The sequence below is a fragment of the Periplaneta americana genome, chromosome 4 (assembly GCF_040183065.1).
Source record: "Periplaneta americana isolate PAMFEO1 chromosome 4, P.americana_PAMFEO1_priV1, whole genome shotgun sequence".
Taxonomy (NCBI): Eukaryota; Metazoa; Arthropoda; class Insecta; order Blattodea; family Blattidae; genus Periplaneta; species Periplaneta americana.
In genome coordinates, this window is record NC_091120.1 from 98,530,467 (window position 1) to 98,545,976 (window position 15,510).

The window sequence follows — 15,510 nt, forward strand, 5'->3', positions numbered from 1 at the left end:
TACAATAATTAATGCAAGGTTTCATTAAATGGATCATTGAATAAATATACGCACTTAAAGAGGAAGTGCTAGTTTCCTCCCGCGAAGGAGATGAATTGTGTAACGTCATCACATCGATTGTTAAAAGTACAATACAATAATTAATGCAAGGTTTCATTAAATGGAAAATACTATCACTATTAATGATTAATTAATACAATTTGTTAAAACTACAATACAATAATTAATGCAAGGTTTCATTAAATGGAAAATACTATCAGCATTAATGATTAATTAATACAATAAAACTAATGCCAGGTTTCATTAAGGATCTACCTGCCGCGAGTCAACAACCTACAGTGCATGCAAGTAAACTTATTGTATCGGGTCCAAAGTCTCGAAGCCTGCTTATAAGTGAATCTAACATTGCAACATACGATTAGCTGTGTGTCTTTTAATGTTGCAATACTCTATCAGTCATCTCACGTTACAATAAGCTCAGTGATAGTATGTGAAAACTACATCACAATAATTCTCGTTATATTTAATATGGTATTTGAGTTAAATATAAAAAAGAAGCGGATCAAATTCTCCCTGTTGGCTTAAAATATAAGTCTTTAAATGGAAATTATTGAATTATAAATAGATTATGATACACAACCGAGAGAGTTTGAGATTCGCTTCCGGGAGATCATGGGTTCAAAGTTTGTGGCCAACCAATCTGACTGAACTTTTTCATGGTTTCCTTAGATGTATATTACCATTGAGCTCACTGGAGCGGAGTTATTTTACAAAGGACTAATTTTATCTATATGAGTCGGGTAGAAGTGAAGATTGAATTTACAGTACGTAAGGTACTCTTTTACAGAGTGGAATTATTTCAACCGGAGTTACTAGTACGAAGGACGAAACTGGTAATTGGAATTAGATGCTATAGTCTGTAGTGCGATAATATGCACAAAAGAACTGAAGACTGTATCGAAATGAAAGGTTACAATTTCCAAAAATTTGTTTAAATACCGGTAACCATATAATTATTATTTTTCAATTTAACTTCATATCTGTCTATCGGGATGTTTGTTACCTTTTACACACAATAATGGTCGAACCGATAATATTAATTGGAATATTATTTCGTTTTTTGCACTGTCTTTGTTGATTACTCCGAGTACACATATAACAGATTAATGACTGCTGATTAGATGTAATGAACTTACATTAGCCTACTGCAGAATCATGTTGAAGCTCACATCCCAGCCACTCGACTGTGAAAGAGACACGTGTGAGAGTACCACATAACCCATGACCTTCCTTTAGATTTCTCAGTATGGTATTGAGTTCTCAAGGTCCATGTGTGCGTTGACTTTTACTTTCACCGCGCTAACCATGATTGAGAAATGGATAGAGAAAGTAAAATAACGAACTGTTGCATTAGCGACAATTTTGAATGCTATCGTTAAATATAAAAAAGAAGTGGATCCAATGCAACAAGTTGTCTATAGCAAAGAATAGTTGGTTTGATGAGGATGATGTATTGAAATAAAAACAAGTTTATGCACAAGTACTGTAAGTTTATTATGAGTAAATAAAAAGTATATAAAATATACTATTATTATTTAAAGATCTCTTGCACACGTCTTCTTTTACATGGGGGTTCATAAAATCCATGTGGCACTCTATTAACACCATATTGTAATACAACACAATCACATATCCAACTACCACAATTTAAATCTGATTATTGTTTCATGAAAATAAAGTCCCCACCTCTGTTTGGGGATTTTTTGTTAAGACTAAAGTACTTTAAGTAATTACAGTCACATTTCCAGCTATCACAACCACAATTTATCACAGTTCTGGAATTTGACGTTTCTTCTTTCTCATCCTCCTCCACATTCCAAGTACGTATAATCATATTACCCTTTCCTACATTCCAGGTATCTGATACAACATTCGCTTTTCCTTTCAATGCTTCTGGTTGACACCGACTGTATCTAACGCTACTGAAAACACTGTGGTAGCTCCTTTATTTATTGCTCAGGTGTTTCCTTAGATGCATACGATAATATATATGTACCTAATTTCATTTTAATTTATTTTATTTACATAAAAATGATGCAGAACCGAGAGAGTATGAGACCCGCATCGAGGAGGTCACGGGTTCAAATTCTGTGACCGAGTATAAAGACAACTGCCCTTCCGCTCCACTCCTAAGATGTTAATTCCAACATTATCGAATACAACCATCATCTACACCTCATTACCTATGTTAAAATAAAACATTTCTGACACCGATTGTATCTAACGCTACTGAATATGTACCTAATTTCATTTTAATTTATTTTATTTACATAAACAATGATGCAGAACCGAGAGAGTATGAGACTCACATTGAGGAGGTCACGGGTTCAAATTCTGTGGTCGAGTATAAAGACAACTGCCCTTCCGCTCCACTCCTAAGATGTTAATTCCAACATTATCGAATACAACCATCATCTACACCTTATTACCTATGTTAAAATAAAACATGTTTGACACCGATTGTATCTAACGCTATTGAAAACACTGTGGTAGCTCCTTTATTTATTGCTCTGGTGTTTCCTTAGATTCATATGAGTAATTTAGCATTGAGCTCACTATTTTAAAAAGTGTCACGAAATAACGTTCCTGCGCTTATAATTTACCCAAACTATTCGTTTCCCATGTTCCTTAAAATAATATATATGTACCTAATTTCATTTTAATTCATTTTATTTACATAAAAAATGATGGTTATTGCTCTGGTGTTTCCTTAGATGCATAAGAGTAATTCAGCATTGAGCTCACTATTTTAAAAAGTGTCACGAAATAACGTTCCTGCGCTGATAATTTACCCACACTATTCGTTTCCCATGTTCCTTGAAATAATATATATGTACCTAATTTCATTTTAATTAATTTTATTTACATAAAAAATTATGGTTATTGCTCTGGTGTTTCCTTAGATGCATATGAGTAATTTAGCATTGAGCTCACTATTTTAAAAAGTGTCACGAAATAACGTTCCTGCGCTCATAATTTACCCACACTATTCGTTTCCCATGTTCCTTAAAATAATATATATGTACCTAATTTCATCTTAATTTATTTTATTTACATAAACAATGATGCGCAACCGAGAGAGTATGAGACTCGCATTGAGGAGGTCACGGGTTCAAATTCTGTGGCCGAATATAAAGACGACTGCCAGATTGGAATTTACATGTCATGATTCATCACCACCTCAATTACCAATACGATAAACATTAATCAAAATCTATAATTAGTTATGGTTACGTCACCTTTCTCGGGGTTGGTTGCTATCCCAACATGAACATCTGGCATGGTTGCACAACCGACCACTGGAGCGGATGCTGTCCCAATGGTGGCGCCAACATCCAGTCAAGTATGTTCTGGATCTGTGTTTGCGTTATCGGATAGAGCTTTCAAAAATCGTTTGAAGACTTATATTGCTCTAAATCTAACAAATCATGAGAGTGAATTAAAAGATATTTGAGACTGCATCACTGATGAAATCCGAGACATTTTAAAGAGACATTTAAGTGAGTACTCTGCTTTAAAATTTAACATATTTGTTGAGCAAAATATAAAAAAAACGTAATGATATTTCAATAAATGTTTTTGCACTTGACGAGAATGATTATGTATTTCCTCTCAGGATGTGCGAAATGGAATTACCAAATCACAGGGCTTTGTTATACATTAGTAATGATAGAGAGTTTTGGATTTGAAATACACAAGTTCATTATATGTTTGTATGACGAATGGTATAAAACCTGAGGATATGGAAGCATGATTGAGAGTCATGAATGTCACAATTGTGTGAATGTTAATGATTAAACTGAACCTAGTCATTGTGGATTGAGGATGGGGATGTGCTTGTTAAAAGAAAATAGTAACAAAATAACATTATATGTATATATTGATTCATAAAAAAAAATAACATGTAGTGAGTATTCAAATACTTTTTCAGTTAGTGAATTCCAAGACAATCCATTTCTTCCAAATTATACACATAACTGGTGATAAATTGTTCCAAGAATTCTTTCTTTTCCACACCCTTTGTATAAATACACTGAATCAGCATCATTGTAATTAACATAACCAATACGATTAGTTTCACGGCGTCCAGTGACGGGGTGGTTTCAGCATAAAACAGCATCCTTGCTGTAAATTCCCGTGGAGACGGCAAGTTCTTTTAAAATACAGTGTTGTTTATTCAAGCTTCTTGGAAACCTTGTACGTCAGTTATCATAATGGACGTCCTGAAACAAAATAAAAGCGGCGTAGCATGATACCTATTGTAAATTGTATAATGTCACAGAAAAGAAAAACGCAAACACATATACTTACATTTTTAAACATATGATATGAATAAAAGCACTTTATACATAACCCAATAAGACACTTTGAACATTGTGTTCGAACAATGCTCTTACACCCTTTTTGAACACATCTCTTCCTCCCTTTCAATGGGATATATTGAACCCAATGATCTATACAATCATATCGAGATACTCCATCATATGTAATCGGGGAAGAAGTTAGTTGCACACCCAGTTTCTCTGTCCCCATCATTGCAAATGATGCGAAAATGGAATTCTTGTTACATATATACAACAACTTGTCGAAAATGTGACCTATATTTTACAATATGTTGAAAATGTGACATGTATGCAACAACTTGTTGAAAATGTGACCTATATGTAACAATATGTTGAAAAATGTGACATGTAGGCAACACCTTGTCGAAAATGTGACCTATATGTAACAATATGTTGAAAATGTGACATGTATGCAACAACTTGTCGAAAATGTGACCTATATGTAACAATATGTTGAAAATGTGACATGTATGCAACAACTTGTCGAAAATGTGACCTATATGTAACAATATGTTGAAAATGTGGCATGTATGCAACAACTTGTCGAAAATGTGACCTATATGTAACAATATGTTGAAAATGTGACATGTATGCAACAACTTGTCCAAAATGTGACGTACATGTAACAATATGTTGAAAATGTAACATGTATGGAACAACTTGTAGAAAATGTGACCTATACGTAACAAAATGATGAAAATGTGACCTATATGTAACAACTTGTCGAAAATGTGACCTATATGTAACAATATGTTGAAAATGTGACATGTTTGCAAAAACTTGTCGAAAATGTGACCTATATGTAACAAGAATTCCATTTTCGCATCATTTGCAATGATGGGGACAGAGAAACTGGGTGTGCAACTAACTTCTTCCCCGATTACATATGATGGAGTATCTCGATATGATTGTATAGATCATTGGGTTCAATATATCCCATTGAAAGGGAGGAAGAGATGTGCTCAAAAATGGTGTAAGAGCATTGTTCGAACACAATGTTCAAAGTGTCTTATTGGGTTATGTATAAAGTGCTTTTATTCATATCATATGTTTAAAAATGTAAGTATATGTGTTTGCGTTTTTCTTTTCTGTGACATTATACAATTTACAATAGGTATCATGCTACGCCGCTTTTATTTTGTTTCAGGACGTCCATTATGATAACTGACGTACAAGGTTTCCAAGAAGCTTGAATAAACAACACTGTATTTTAAAAGAACTTGCCGTCTCCACGGGAATTTACAGCAAGGATGCTGTTTTATGCTGAAACCACCCCGTCACTGGACGCCGTGAAACTAATCGTATTGGTTATGTTAATTACAATGATGCTGATTCAGTGTATTTATACAAAGGGTGTGGAAAAGAAAGAATTCTTGGAACAATTTATCACCAGTTATGTGTATAATTTGGAAGAAATGGATTGTCTTGGAATTCACTAACTGAAAAAGTATTTGAATACTCACTACATGTTATTTTTTTTTATGAATCAATATATACATATAATGTTATTTTGTTACTATTTTCTTTTAACAAGCACATCCCCATCCTCAATCCACAATGACTAGGTTCAGTTTAATCATTAACATTCACACAATTGTGACATTCATGACTCTCAATCATGCTTCCATATCCTCAGGTTTTATACCATTCGTCATACAAACATATAATGAACTTGTGTATTTCAAATCCAAAACTCTCTATCATTACTAATGTATAACAAAGCCCTGTGATTTGGTAATTCCATTTCGCACATCCTGAGAGGAAATACATAATCATTCTCGTCAAGTGCAAAAACATTTATTGAAATATCATTACGTTTTTTTTATATTTTGCTCAACAAATATGTTAAATTTTAAAGCAGAGTACTCACTTAAATGTCTCTTTAAAATGTCTCGGATTTCATCAGTGATGCAGTCTCAAATATCTTTTAATTCACTCTCATGATTTGTTAGATTTAGAGCAATATAAGTCTTCAAACGATTTTTGAAAGCTCTATCTGGCAGTCGTCTTTATATTCGGCCACAGAATTTGAACCCGTGACCTCCTCAATGCGAGTCTCATACTCTCTCGGTTGCGCATCATTGTTTATGTAAATAAAATAAATTAAGATGAAATTAGGTACATATATATTATTTTAAGGAACATGGGAAACGAATAGTGTGGGTAAATTATGAGCGCAGGAACGTTATTTCGTGACACTTTTTAAAATAGTGAGCTCAATGCTAAATTACTCATATGCATCTAAGGAAACACCAGAGCAATAACCATAATTTTTTATGTAAATAAAATTAATTAAAATGAAATTAGGTACATATATATTATTTCAAGGAACATGGGAAACGAATAGTGTGGGTAAATTATCAGCGCAGGAACGTTATTTCGTGACACTTTTTAAAATAGTGAGCTCAATGCTGAATTACTCTTATGCATCTAAGGAAACACCAGAGCAATAACCATCATTTTTTATGTAAATAAAATGAATTAAAATGAAATTAGGTACATATATATTATTTTAAGGAACATGGGAAACGAATAGTTTGGGTAAATTATAAGCGCAGGAACGTTATTTCGTGACACTTTTTAAAATAGTGAGCTCAATGCTAAATTACTCATATGAATCTAAGGAAACACCAGAGCAATAAATAAAGGAGCTACCACAGTGTTTTCAATAGCGTTAGATACAATCGGTGTCAAACATGTTTTATTTTAACATAGGTAATAAGGTGTAGATGATGGTTGTATTCGATAATGTTGGAATTAACATCTTAGGAGTGGAGCGGAAGGGCAGTTGTCTTTATACTCGACCACAGAATTTGAACCCGTGACCTCCTCAATGTGAGTCTCATACTCTCTCGGTTCTGCATCATTGTTTATGTAAATAAAATAAATTAAAATGAAATTAGGTACATATTCAGTAGCGTTAGATACAATCGGTGTCAGAAATGTTTTATTTTAACATAGGTAATGAGGTGTAGATGATGGTTGTATTCGATAATGTTGGAATTAACATCTTAGGAGTGGAGCGGAAGGGCAGTTGTCTTTATACTCGGTCACAGAATTTGAACCCGTGACCTCCTCGATGCGGGTCTCATACTCTCTCGGTTCTGCATCATTTTTATGTAAATAAAATAAATTAAAATGAAATTAGGTACATATATATTATCGTATGCATCTAAGGAAACACCTGAGCAATAAATAAAGGAGCTACCACAGTGTTTTCAGTAGCGTTAGATACAGTCGGTGTCAACCAGAAGCATTGAAAGGAAAAGCGAATGTTGTATCAGATACCTGGAATGTAGGAAAGGGTAATATGATTATACGTACTTGGAATGTGGAGGAGGATGAGAAAGAAGAAACGTCAAATTCCAGAACTGTGATAAATTGTGGTTGTGATAGCTGGAAATGTGACTGTAATTACTTAAAGTACTTTAGTCTTAACAAAAAATCCCCAAACAGAGGTGGGGACTTTATTTTCATGAAACAATAATCAGATTTAAATTGTGGTAGTTGGATATGTGATTGTGTTGTATTACAATATGGTGTTAATAGAGTGCCACATGGATTTTATGAACCCCCATGTAAAAGAAGACGTGTGCAAGAGATCTTTAAATAATAATAGTATATTTTATATACTTTTTATTTACTCATAATAAACTTACAGTACTTGTGCATAAACTTGTTTTTATTTCAATACATCATCCTCATCAAACCAACTATTCTTTGCTATAGACAACTTGTTGCATTGGATCCACTTCTTTTTTATATTTAACGATAGCATTCAAAATTGTCGCTAATGCAACAGTTCGTTATTTTACTTTCTCTATCCATTTCTCAATCATGGTTAGCGCGGTGAAAGTAAAAGTCAACGCACACATGGACCTTGAGAACTCAATACCATACTGAGAAATCTAAAGGAAGGTCATGGGTTATGTGGTACTCTCACACGTGTCTCTTTCACAGTCGAGTGGCTGGGATGTGAGCTTCAACATGATTCTGCAGTAGGCTAATGTAAGTTCATTACATCTAATCAGCAGTCATTAATCTGTTATATGTGTACTCGGAGTAATCAACAAAGACAGTGCAAAAAACGAAATAATATTCCAATTAATATTATCGGTTCGACCATTATTGTGTGTAAAAGGTAACAAACATCCCGATAGACAGATATGAAGTTAAATTGAAAAATTGCTAAGCGGAATGGCAAAGGCTCCGAAAAATTTGCAAACAGACTGGGGAAAAGAGTACTACAATAAACATTTTAAATTGCTAATGGAAAATTACAACATCAATCACTACTCGGTGTTTTCTACAACAAAAGCATGTATTGCCGAGAGATTCATCAGGACACTCAAGTCACACATGTTTCGAGAGTTTACGGCGCGTGGATCTTACAGATGGTTGGAACTATTGCCACAGCTGATTGAGAAGTACAATGCCACCGTACATTCAACTACAAAGATGAAACCCATGGATGTTACTAACAATCAACTCCTTCATACAGTGTACGAGCAACAACCAGTGCGACGAGGAAGACAAAAGTTTCGAATGGGTGATTTAGTGAGAATATCAAAGTACAAGAAGCTGTTTACCAAGGGCTACCTACCATCGTGGAGTACTGAAATATTCGAAGTGAAAAAAGTGCAACAGACTCAGCCAACGACTTACATACTTCATGATCTAGAAGGTGCACCCATTTTAGGAGCGTTCTACACCGAGGAACTTCAAGAGACAAACTTTCCAGATGTTTATTTGGTTGAAAAAATTTTGAGGAGGAAGGCTGGGAAGGTGTATGTGAAGTGGTATGGGTTTCCTAACTCAAAGAACAGTTGGATTGATGAGGGTGATGTATTGAAATAAAAACAAGTTTCTGCACAAGCACTCTAAATTTATTATGAGTTAATAAAACGTATATAAAATACAATATTCTTATTATTTAAACACACTCTTGCACACGTCTTCTTTTACATGGAGGTTCATCATATCCATGTGGCAGTGTATTAACACCATCTTGTAATATTACTCTTTTGTCGTCAAAAGAATTTAAAGTCACTTTATTTACACACATTGTAAACACATTATGAAAATATGATCTAATAGAATTGTTTCTTGAGTAAGTAGGAATACCAGATTCACGACATGATGCATAATCTGCAAACGTGATTTCATTCCTAATTACACTTTTCTTAATACCCTTCAGCTTTTTTATTTCAAAATCGGAACACTTCAAGGCGTACACTTTAGCCTTCAAACCTACAAACTCATCAATATGTGAATTTGGAATTTCATCCTTGAACTTCCCAAGCACACCTTTATTCTTTAGTGAATATAAAATATGATTTGGTGAATACACACTAGTATCCAAATGATCCCGTACATTTTGCAGATCGTGGTACAAATCATCTGTTTGAGCAAGATATATAAAACTGTCTGTGTCCATGTAACACAACTTAAATTTGTCACCAAACTGTTCTTTCATAATGCGATGGTGAAAATTGTACATGTGCACTTTTGAAAGTTCTAAAATACACATACCTACATACAATGCTTTATCAAACAAAATTTGAGTTTGTCTTAAATGAATACCCACCAGGTTTTCAGCATAAATTACTCGGTCGAGAAAGTATGGTTTGGAAATGAGTTTTTTCAGTTTCTCATCATTTGAAACTAATCTGAAATGTGTTCTTTTTCGAACATTTTCCATTGTCTTTCCAAATACCGCATTATTCATAAGCTTGAAAAAATCTTTTTCAAAATCATTGTTTGCATTTCTACGCATTTCAGTATTCAAATCAATGTATTGTTTTAACCAATGTGATTGCTTGAATTTTATAGCACGATGTATTTTCACAATTTGCAAGCCATGATCCACTGCCTGTTGCAAAAGTTTGTAGTGTGTCACATAGTTTTGTTTGGAATGCAGTGTTGTCAACAATTTGTTATGCTTTCCACCTGGCGGTTTTGCAAATTCCGCACAAAATGGTAACTCTTTATGTTTTTCAAACAGATGATTTGGATACTCTATATCCACCTCTAGAACATAACCTATTTCACTATCATCATTTACTGCTTGAAGATCAAAATGATGTATTTCCTCATCTGTTAGCCATGCAAATCCCCCGTATGGTAATTTTTGAGACATGGCGAATCCATACAAATTATTCGCATCCACGTAGTAAATTGCAGAAGGGGGTTTAGAATCATCGAAATTGTCGCTTTTACGATCGTTCGCAACTGCATGACGAGTCACACATTGACAGATTCCACCACGTATTCCTTGTTCGAAAAGTAATAGCATAGTCATATCCTTAATCAATTGCAATTCAACACCTGTTAATTTCAACATTGCTGAATAGGCAAGTCCTGGCACTGTATAGTAATACATACAATCTAAATCATATGCTTTGAGACACATCTCGCGAAAATTTTCAAACACATCCGTTAAGATGAGAGTGTCGGATTTTAAGTATAAATCTGAATACTCCCCCAGCGTCTGAATATTGAATGTCTCCCAAACAGATTTTGCATGATTATAGTCCTCTTCGGTGATATGCTCATTAGTTAATTTGCTGAAAAAGTTCTTCTTCGGTGGTAGACAGTTGTCCTCTAGTCTATCTGACGTTGTTAAATAGTCATAGGGAAAAACACCCTTACGACAAACAAGATCAAATTTATCATTGAAGTTTTTTTTCGTTTCCGAAAACTTATCTTTGGGTAAGTTGTCTGCTAATTGTGCTAAACTGGATGGCATAAACCGAAACGAATCAAGAAATCTCATTTGCATATAACGCTTTCTTCTGTGCATGCAAGGAACATTTTTAACAAAACTAATGTACTTTTCCTGCGTGTTTGGTAAAACTTGAATGAGGTTGTCATCATAACCCAATTCCTTCACAATAAAATGTCCATCATAAGATGACAAATTATGCAGTACAATTGGAATAAAGTGCTGATGCTGATACCTCAAATTACACTCATTGTGAGCAGCACCGCGAAATTTCCCCGTCAAATGATCATGATCACGAACTTTATAATTATCGCCTATAAAATCACCCTTTTTACAAATGTGACATATATTTGCTTTCAAGTATGCATCATTTTCTTCACTGGTTAGTGGAATCATTTCTTTAATATCCTGAAATAGTATTTGTTCAATTTTTTTCGTCTCCATCACCATGTCTTGTACGAAATGGTTTGCTGCATCACGCCCTCTGTACAATTTCATGTCTGTGTACGTATCCTGACTATCCTTAAGAACATAGCAATAACTAAACGGTGTATGTTTTTGATATTGCACCGTATAACTAGAGTCTGGATTCCCATGACAATTCTCAATGGGCTCTAGTAGACACTCAAAATCCGCATAAATAACAAATCTCACCTTCTGTGAAAACTCGGGATGATCAAAAGACAGGTAATCTTTATACGGAAATACTGATCTAACAGCACTAAATTGCGAACATACGCTCTCGTGATCCTTCAATCGTTCTGCACATGACCTAACCTCATTATGTCGAAAATATGCAAAACACCGTTTACAAACAGCAATTTGACTACCAACAGCAGCTGTCAGTTGAGGCCGTACGAGTGCGCTGAAATTTGTTATGCAACAGTAATGTGATGTGATTTCATTACTAATGTATAACAAATCCCTATGATCTGGTAATTCCTTTTCACACATTCTAAGAGGAAATACATCATCATTCTCATCAAGTGCAAACACATTTATTGAAATATCATTGTGTTTTTCAAATTTTGCAATGTCATTAATTCCCACGGGGAAGTCAATGCACCAATCATATTTACATTCTAAATCTGGTCTATTCTCATAGCTCAACATAAGGTCCTTGTCTCTATCGAGAAATTTCGATAGTATACAATACTTAAAACAATAGATATCACTGTTGGCAATGTTTACTAAAGATTTTGAATTTTTGTACCTGCGAGGAAGTTCTATATATGCACTTCCGCCCATCAATGGTGTATATTTATTTACTCGCAATTCTAATTTATGTAATTTGACATAAAATAAACCCGAACCTTTCGTACTACATTCTTCAAACTCTTTCAGAATCTTTTCCTTTTGTTTGTTGATAAATTCCCTGATATCCGAATACTGATATAACACATCATTTTTACTTTTAAAATTATGAAATATTGTCTCGTTGTGAACACTGGCAAACATACATTCAACAAATATGTTAAATTTTAAAGCAGAATACTCGCTTAAATGTCTCTTTAAAATGTCTTGCATTTCATTCGTGACACATTCTAAAATATCTTTCAATTCACTCTCATGATTTGTCAGATTTAGAGCAATATAAGTCTTCAAACGATTTTTGAAAGCTCTATCCGATAACGCAAACACAGATCCAGAACATACTTGACTGGATGTTGACGCCACCATTGGGACAGCATCCGTTCCAGAGGTCGGTTGTGGAACCATCCCAGATATTGCTGTTGGGATAGCAACCGCTCCCGAGAATGGTGACGTAACCATCTCGGATGCAGGGGTAGATGGTGGCATAACATCAACCCGTGCGGTGTTCATCACAGGTGCAGCGTTTTCATCTCTATTCACTTTCTCATAAGCCCCTTTGACATCTGTAACCTGATATACAATTAATCATTAATATTGCCATAAGTATTAAACAAACTTAATATGTGTTTATATTTATATACTTACCATATTATGGTTTTTCACATGCTGGACCATATGTCTTTCGAGATTGACAACTGTGCCACATAGTTTGCACTTGAACCTGGATATGTTGTGATATTCTTTTTTGTGTCGCGCTAAACTGTCTTTGGATGAATAGTCTTTTGAACAAATATCGCATTTGTACCCTATTGCACTATGTTTGTCCTTCACATGTGCTGTTAATCTCCATTTATGTGGAAATGTTTTGTCACAAATGTTGCATTTGTTCTCCATTTTTTTCTTCTCTATGCGGTCAATTGTTGAATAATCCCTTCCACATCCGTCGCCTCATTCAGTATTTCACGTTTCCTCTTCTCTCCTCTTTTACTTTTCTGCTGAAAATAATAATGTAAGTTAGTCACACATACATACTACATTATTTGATGAAAGAATAACAAAAAATACACTCACCGCTTTGTGGTTAGGGCATGTTTCAATACAATTCTCCCGCCAAAATCTATTTTTCCTGTTGGTTTTTTTCTCCTCATCAACGACCACTTTCACAATTTCAGGTTTCTGTTAAACAAAACAATAACAAATATAATCATTGTGCATCACAAATACAGTTGTACTTCATATAAAAAAGAAATACACTTACTGGTTTATAGTTGGGGCATGTGTCTTCACATCTCTCCCGATGAAATCTTTTTCTTGCCGCTTTCACAACCACATCCACACTTTCTGGTTTCTGCACAAAAACAAAATAAGAAATATAACCATTATGTCTATCATATTAGAATTAGTAAAAGAAATAACCACACTGTACTCACCTCTTTGTAAGTGAGGCAGCTAGGATCGCACAGTTCCCGCCAGACGCGTAAATGTGACTCGCAAGGATCGCTGCACTCAATCAGGTGCTCGCCATTACCTAAGCAGGTATTGCTGTGGTAGGTATCCTCATGTGTTGAAATTGAATTTAAAAAAAGAATTTCCGTATTACCACATGGTAACACTAATGAGTAATCAGTATGTAACTGATTCTCTCCATGTATTATTCTCTTGACCTCCGTATATATTTTGTTAGAGTTGTTTATGTAGTACTTCCGAACGATTTGGTGCGGTTCATCCAACCATTCATCTCTCATACCAGTTGGGTATGAATATGTTACCTCAAATGGCACTTTGAAATGTTCTTCTTTTGTTATTAGTGGAATGTTCTTCAAAGCGTTACTGTCCATGACTCCTCATCACGCCCTAATACTTCCGCTTTTATACCAGTGACATGAAGCAAAAAACTCTTTCACAACTGAACTTTCTCCTTCAACCGGCTGGGCTGCGGAAGGTCAGCCGGTGTACGCCGAAAACACGACACGTGTCGAGGTGTTGTTCACCTTGTCTTGTGTCACATGTCGAGGTCAACACGTTACGCTTCCACTTTCACATTTGGTTCAAGGTGAATTACAAACAACGGACCTCAACACATGTCGAGAGGTTTGCCTTGGATCTTATGTAACACACCTTTCACTTTCACATGGAACCAAAACTCCTCCCTCTCACAGCTCCACTCCATTTCAACATTCTCTCCATGCTCATTCGTCAATCGCTTTCCCACACCACTCGCTTGCAAATCCCCATTCACCAATCACAAAACAGCTCCCCTTATCCCTCCTTTGACCACGCCCCCTTTCCCCTATCCCTCTTTTGGTCACACCCCGTTTCCCCTATCCCTCATTTGGTCACGCCCCCTTCCCCCACCCCTCCTTTGGCCACGCCCCCTCCGGCCCTCCATACCCTCCGACCCTTGACGTCAGCTTCATTTCCTTACTACTCTTGGAGATCAATGTCCTAGAATTTCGTAGTCAGCACTTCAATAGGAAAGAAGAACATGTATTTTACCAGAAAGAAGAAGAAATTTTTCATTTGAAACACTTAGGGTGCTATTCATAGACATTTTTGCTAGCCCGCGCTACGAGCGTGCTAAACTAACCCCGGCTATCGACTGGTTACTTGTACAGGATTCATATCATATCGCTAACACTGGTTTATGAATACGAAACACGTTAGTTCGCTGATCATCCACCGGAAACCCGCGCTAAGAATGTCTATGAATACGGTCCTAAGTGTTTAATCATTCATCATAATGTGTAGAGACTCGTAAAGTTTTATTTTAAGTTTGTGCTGACATTTATGTTTTTTCATTTGTTCATAATTCCAACCTTTAGTCAAATCTATATTAGGCTTATCTTAATGCGTTTTACTTACTGTAAAAAATCATGGGTACACAAATTCTGAGCAGCATGTAGCCATGACGACTAAAAATTATTATGTGGTGCCTGAATATTTGTTTATTGAGTTCAAAATTGTTTAAGACTTCGGTTTCTTTTATGTCACTACGACTAATACATGATGTTAACAAAAGCTGTCGTAAGAAGAAATTCGAATGTGCTTCTTAGATTAATATTGTTACAT

At 35.1% G+C, this 15,510-nt stretch overlaps 1 protein-coding gene and 1 long non-coding RNA gene across 2 annotated transcripts in view; both read right to left on the minus strand.

Annotated features, from left to right (window-relative positions):
- The window catches only part of NKCC (sodium potassium chloride cotransporter), a 155,782-nt gene that overhangs the window by 80,013 nt on the left and 60,259 nt on the right, over positions 1–15,510 (minus strand). The gene's annotated exons all lie outside the window — the stretch shown is intronic.
- LOC138698079 (uncharacterized) lies at positions 11,183–13,820 on the minus strand. The gene is made up of 4 exons (XR_011331686.1): positions 13,700–13,820; positions 13,513–13,617; positions 13,087–13,433; positions 11,183–13,011 (listed from the first exon to the last, which is right to left on the minus strand). It is a non-coding gene; the product is annotated as an uncharacterized lncRNA (long non-coding RNA).